The 7103-nt window shown below is 46.5% G+C and overlaps 1 long non-coding RNA gene across 1 annotated transcript in view; it reads left to right on the top strand.

Moving 5' to 3' along the window:
• The first annotated feature begins 324 nt into the window (after positions 1–324).
• LOC118667931 overlaps positions 325–7103 on the top strand; it is a 134856-nt gene continuing 128077 nt past the window's right edge. The window contains exon 1 of the long non-coding RNA XR_004971457.1: positions 325–752. This is a non-coding gene — a long non-coding RNA (uncharacterized LOC118667931). The remainder of the gene's footprint in view (positions 753–7103) is intronic.

Genomic DNA, 7103 nt, shown 5'->3' with positions numbered 1-7103 from the left:
GTCACACCTCGTGCTTATCTTAAGATCAGAGGTCCTGTCCTTGGTGGTGACTAACTGGCAGGAGCCCATTTGGGCAGCCTGTGCCCGTTCTACAAACAACGGCCGCTGCCGGCCACTGTCCCCCGATGGGCCATTTAGAAATGGTTCCTGGCACCATGCAAGGCAGAGTGCCCCCACCAAGGCTGCGCCGTGCCAGTGGGAAGCCACGAGGCCGCGATGCGGTGGGGGCTGGCGGGGCTGCAGTCTCTCCATACAGCGTGCCTGTCCCTGTCTGCAGGTGTTTATTTTTAGCTCCCGCACTGTTTCTAGCACCATCCCTCCTCGGAGGCTGACAGCTTGTTCCAGGATCTCAAACAGGCTGTTAAAAGCAGGAAAGTGCGGAAAGCAAGGCGGCAGCCTGCAGCCCAGACGGTGATGAGAGCAGGGTTCACCTCAGCAGTTACAGGCACAAGGTCGCCGCAGTGGCGTGTCACGAAGTTGGCCAACAAACTTTTAAAAGACACCCCCGCGACACCGGCCTGCAGCTTTGAAGAAACGATGCTTGAAAACCCCAAGAGTGTGAGGCCACTGGGTACAGAGGCTGCGCTGGACGTGTGACTTCTCACAAACAGCTGGGAGCTGGGCTCCTGAGCTTAGACTGCAAATGCCAAGGGCAGACGCAGCAACGAACGCCAGGTGTGCTGAGCGCCCTTGATAAATAGTAAATTCCAGTGGGGACATCATGTCATATCAGGCGTGTCTTCAGGACTCAGGTAGGCCTGGTTGCACCAGATCACGTGACAGTCACCAGAGGGCCTGATCCTAAGGATCTTTAGGGCAAAAGACAAAAGACAGTAAAATTGGGAAATGATAAGAGTGGCGGCAGCTCTCAGACCTGCCACACCACTGGGCAGCAGGCTGTCTGCCGGGCTGGTTTATTTACAGCCTACAGGGAATGCAAGTGGCTTCACAGAGCACCCAGCAAAGGACGTAGAATTCCTTCATCACAAATGTTGAGGATCCCGTGTAGATTTTCAGAGCCCCAGGGGCAACCAAGAGGAGAGTGGGTTTATCTGCTTCTGCTCAAGATGTTGCAGGGAATGAAGGTCCGGCCGGTAGATGGTGGAGGAAAGGCTCTCTGCAGCTGAGGACGGGGCTGTAGAAGCTGAACCCTGACATCTGAAACCCCTCTTCTTGAGCCTCTTATAGTTTCCATCCCATGACCATTCCTCCACAGTGAGGTGTACCTTGTAAGTTGAATGGCTTTCATGTAGCCAATGTGACTGAACCCAGGTGACTCTCTTGGCTGTGAGTGAAAGATGTTGGACTCTAAAGTGACATAACTGAACATCAAGCCACCTGAACATGGGGAGGCAGCTGTGGGAAGATCATGGCTTTGGGACGAGGGGAAACCCCAGTCCCACTGTTTGCCAGCTCTGTGAACTGACCAAAGTTGCTCAGCCTTTGAGCCTTGATTCCCACGTCTGTAATGCGGGGGTAGCAATGTCAGCTTTGTAAGGTTAAGAGAAAATGTGTGTCAAGCACTTGGCAAAATATCTGGCAGAGCTTCCATTCAGTTAATTCTATCCTTCAATTTACCTTAATAACAATAAAAACCAACAATAAATTTGTGTCAGAATCCACGAGTGAGCTGAAATAGGGTAAGAACTTATAGTTACATAGATTGTGTCTTATGGCATTGAAAATTATGTCACAGCTATTGAAGTACACACTGTGAATAATACTCTAGAGCAGTGGTTCTCAACCTTCTGGCCCTTTAAATACAGTTCCTCATGTTGTGACACAACCATAACATTATTTTCATTGCTACTTCATAACTGTAATGTTGCTACTGTTATGAATCATAATGTAAATATATGATATGCAGGATGGTCTTAGGCGACCCCTGTGAAAGGGTTATTCGACTGCCAAAGGGGTCAAGACCCACAGGTTGAGAGCAATTTGTTAGAAGAAAATGGCATAATCTCCCAAATATTTACAATTAATCAATCACATTGAAAAAGAAAGTAGGGGTTTGGGGGCCACCAAGAAGAGCTGAGTGTAGGTAAGTGTGGGTACATGTTTTTAAGCCAAACTGAAAATATAGATTGGAAAATAAAATCAGTGAGGCTGAGGAGAAATGGGGAGTGGGAATTGGAAAGAAAGGGTTCCAATAGCTTGGGCGGCAGAGGCGGGACAGAGGAGAAGAGAGACCACCACGCGGAGGGCATCTGAGAGTCAGCGGCCACCATGTAGGTAGAAAAGAGTCTCTGGAGACACCCAAGGATTCCATGTGGTGCTTCAGAGCATGATCCCCGTGAGGTTGGAGTGATGAGCGCCGGCTCTACTTGAACAAGAGCTGACACAGGGAACCAAGCAGCCTCCATCTGCTTGTGCTAGAAGCAGAGGCTTGGGAAACACTCAGCCTATCCTAACTAATAAAAGAGTAATATGCAAATTAACCACCACTCCACGACAAAGATGGCTGCGCCCATAGTGGCTGGGGCAGGATGCTGGCAGCGTCACCCTGGCAACATGAGCCCAGCAGGCATTTCTGCGGCGACCCGCGAGCAGGCAAGTGCAGCCCACAGGCAGCACCCAGCAGGGCCTGCTTGCTGATTGCCATGGTGTGGAGCAGGCAGGCCCTGCAGAGAGCAGAGAACCACAGGGAGCGGACCCAAGCCATCAGTAGGACATCCCTGAGGGCTCCAGAATTGGAGAGGGTGCAGGTTGTGCTGAGGATCCTCTGCCCCCCCCCCTCACCCCATGCATAAATTTTGTGCACCAGGCCTCTAGTTAAATATAAATACCCCATCCCATGGTAAATATGTAAATGGCTGCTTACAGGGAAGGTGCCATATTTTATGCCCTCACTATAAATCTAAAGTGTTGTTGCCGATTTTGCCATTGCCCTCAGCTCCAATGAGTCATTTATTGAGCTTGACAGTCCTGTCAGCCCTTGAAAACCATGGAGTTATGGCGCCAACCACCCATACAGTCAAAAATCTCTATATAACTTTTGAATCCCCCAAAACATAATTAACTGACAGCCTTACTGACAACATTAACATTCAGTTAACACATACTTTGTATGTTGTATGTGTTATATACTGTGTTCCAAAGAAAAAGTGTTATCGCACTTATATATCCACTGAAAAAAAGCTGCATCTAAGTGAATCTGTGCCATTCAAACCTGTTGTTCAAGGGTCAGCTGTATTTAGTTGTATCACCAGTGATCATTCCTGGTAGCAACTGGCCTGACAGTATTTCCCAAGAAAATGATTTCTATCCAGTGCAACCACTGGAGACTTATGGGCGCATTTGCTTTTAAGTGATTCTGAAAGATGTACAACTATGCGCACATATCAAGGGGAGGCCTTATCTTCTAGGATGTGGAAACTTGTGGAAAATATTAGAAAGGAAATCATGTTATGAGCTTTATTCAAATAGATAAAAAAGCAATAAGGTTCTTAATGAAGGCCTTGATGTAATTTAGATTTTTATATAACAGTGTGAGGATGAATGAATGCACATAATGGAATAGCACCTCCTGACAAAAAGGAGCACAGTGCTCAGACATGCTACAACATGGGTAAATCTCAGAAGCATCATGCTAAATGAAAGAAGCCAGGCACAGAAGAACATGCATTGTATGATTCTATTTGAATAGAATGTCGAATGGGCAAATCCGTAGAGACAGAAAGTAGTAGATTAGTGGTTTCCTAAGGCAGGGGAGGGGAACGAGGAGTGCCTGCTAATGGCACTGCTGAGATTTCTTTCTGGAGTAGAAACCCTCTAAAATCAGATTGTGGTGATGGTTGCATAGCTTTGTGAATATAATAAAAGATTATTGAATTTTGCACTGAAAATGGATGATTGCTATGGTATGTACATCATATCTCAATAAAGCTGTTAAAATGGGGGTGGTGGGAAGAGGATGACTTTGAGATTCAAGGTCTTCTTGGAGAAAAGGCAGGGACAGAAGTTTTGAAGCCTCCCAGAAGGCTGATATAACCGGGCACAGGGCCTGACAGGCTAAGCCATGGACTCGGTTCCTGCTGGTTACAGCAGCACCACTTCAGCCCGTGGCAAAGATGGACCAGTGTTCCTCAGGGTTGGCCAGCTGGTATTTAACCATGTGTCTGTATATGCACTGAGACAGATGCCCCAGCTCAAGGGGGAATGAGCAAAATAAAGCTGGATCGCACCAGTCCTCACAGGGTGGGCAGGGGAGGCATTAAGACCACCAAGAAGAAAGCAAAACGGGATCGGGAGTGCTACAGTCCCATGACAGGAAGGTCTCAGCAAGAGTTCAGAGCCTAAATTGAGTGCAAGCCAGCGGCAGTTGTATTACAAGCTGCATTGGAGTCCTGGTAGCAGCTCGGAGCAGAGGTGGCGGGGACTCATTGCCCACACAATAGGAGGCACCACACGCTGCATCCTCCCGTCAGCGTGACATTCTCCCAGAAGCAGCAATCCAGCTTATTATTCACAAATGTGACTGGGAACCACACTTGGATATTTTTCCCCATCCGTCTAATTAAATGGTGAGTCCCAAAAGGCAGAGACCAGCATGAGCTCCAGCTCATGCTCTCGGCATAGTTTTTGATGCTGGATAAATATTAAACAATAGTCTGGTAATAAAAGACTAGCATTTTCCACAGGGCTTTTGTAGCTGAAGTGAAAAGAAACCCTTTGAATAGAGTGGCAGGAGTTCCTCCTGATTTTCATATTTCTCAGTGAGAGGCTCGCTCCCCACCGTCAGTCACATTTTTCATGCTTAGTAAACTAAGCTGATAGGGATTGTAAATAAGGTAGCTTGGTATTGGAGGATAACCATGCAAGGCCTCAAGGTTATAGCTAGTTCTTGTTAGAACTAGGAAGCAACTGAGGAGTCAGTTCATCATGCCAGTTCTTCTATAAAGGGAGTTGATCCAACGGAACCCAATGTCTAGAGTGTCACTGTCTAATGGAACTTCCTGTGGTGGTGGAAATGTCCTGTGATGTAGAAGGTGTATGTCACTGGTGGCTACCATACAGAACAACTCAGCATTAGACACTCTTAAGAGGGGAAGTCTCCACAGCCTTTTGATAACCGATATTGACATTTACTTGTACATAACAGTGAAAGCTATCATTAGAAATACTCATCAGGGTGATTTCTTCTGTTGATTAAACAAGACATCTGTGCTCTAGACTCTGGAGATGCCTCGATTAAAGAGAAAAAGAAAACGTAGCAAGGCCTCTGCTCTTAAGGAGTTTATAATCTAACTAGAGGCCCGGTGCACGAATTCATGCACTGGTGGGGTCCCTCAGCCTGGCCTGCGCCCTCTCGCAATCCAGGACCCCTCAGGGGATGTCAGAGAGCCAGTTGTGGCCCGATCCCCACAGGCCAGGCCGAGGGACCCCACCGGTGCACGAATCCATGCACCAGGCCTCTAGTATACATATAAGATCTTTGGTTAATCTCTTCCTGCCCTCCCCCCTTTTTCCTTCTGTCTGAAATTCATCACTGTTCATGTTTCCATGCCTTTGGTTTCAGCTTCTGTGTTGAGCATCTGCCCCCTGGTGGTCAGTGCGCATCATAGCTACAGGTCGGCCAGTCAGCCAATTGCTTAGGCTTTTATATATATAGATGTGTAGAAACAAACAAAAGAGCAAGAATCAAGTAAATGGATGGTTACAAATAATAGTGTTTTCAAGAAGCACACAAAGTGGTGAGACAGATACTGAACTTCTTTAGCCAGAGAGACCAGGCGAGGTGGAAGTCAATCCTTAGTTGAAACAATAGTGGGAAAGAAAGATCATTCCAGGCAGAGGGGATATCCTACAAAGAAACCCCAAGGCAGGAAAGAACTTGGTGCATTTGAAGAACTAAATGAAGGCTGTGTGGCAAGATGGTGGATGAAGAGTAGAGAGGAATAAGATCATATTGGTGATACAGGGCAGTGTCTAAAGTTCACAGGGCTCTATAACTGTGGAATTACATAGGAATTTCTTGGGAGAATTTTAACCAAGACAATGATATTAACTGAGTATAATTCAAAAGTTTACTCTGACTTCAACGTGAAGAGATATGGTGGGAGCAGGAGAGATGTAGGAGGCCAGTTAGGAGGCTGCTATGGTAAAAAGAGAAAGGAACGAGGTGATGCTTAGCCTGTAGTATGAGGTTGGACATAGAGGGGGATGAACTTGAGAAATGATTTAGGGAAATTGACAGAACTGATTGGACATTAGAGCAAGAAGGAAATGGAGGAATTGAAGACCAGGCCTAGGTTTCTGGACTGAGAAACTGGTAAATTTAGGCATCACTGGCAAGACTGGGAATGAAGCAGAGATCTCGCTCCCCACTCTGACTCTGTTGCTTTGCAGTCCAGTTTTCTCTGGTCATAGAAGGTAAGTGATAACAAAGTGGAACATGGAATCACATGTAGCACCTGTGCGTTTCTGCTCCTGGACCTATCCCTGGAAAGTGCCTTTTATGTAATGGCTGCACTTAACTCTAAAATGTGTCATGTTGTCGAACTAGAAAGAAACTTCCAGGTCAATTTCTCCATTGGATGCTGAGGCTTAAGGAGATAAAGAATAACTTTTATTTGGGGTATCGATTGATTAAGAAAATATATAGTGAAAAAACTGCTATATATTCAAAAGTGATTTTAGAAAAATTTGTGTTTCATTTGTTGCAGCAACATCTATTTACTTTGGAAAAATATTTTGTTCATTTGATATTTGAATGCTGCTTAGCTAAAATGTCATGAATTCAAGGCCCTGGTGCCATTATCATGCCCTTCCCAGTGGTTCTTGAGCCATGTTTGACATCCTATTTAATAAAAGCCTAATACGCTAAGTGTCCGGTTGGCTGTTCAACCAATCAAAGTGTAATATGCTAATGATATGCTAAGGCCACTCAACTGCTCTCTATGACGTGCACTGACCACCAGGGGGCAGATGCTCCGACCAGTAGGTTAGCTTGCTGCTAGGGTCCGGCTGATTAGGACTGAGCAAGATGGGCTTGACATGCCCTGGAGCCCTCCTGTAGTCCCTCCTCGGCTGGCTAACCTCCTGCATCCCTGCCCGGCCCCAATCGATACACTGCTGGGGTCCTTTGGGCTGGCTTGCAC

The sequence above is a fragment of the Myotis myotis genome, unplaced genomic scaffold, assembly GCF_014108235.1.
Source record: "Myotis myotis isolate mMyoMyo1 unplaced genomic scaffold, mMyoMyo1.p scaffold_m19_p_13, whole genome shotgun sequence".
NCBI lineage: Eukaryota > Metazoa > Chordata > Mammalia > Chiroptera > Vespertilionidae > Myotis > Myotis myotis.
Note: the sequence above shows the minus strand (reverse complement) of the source record. Positions and strands in the feature narration are given on the sequence as shown.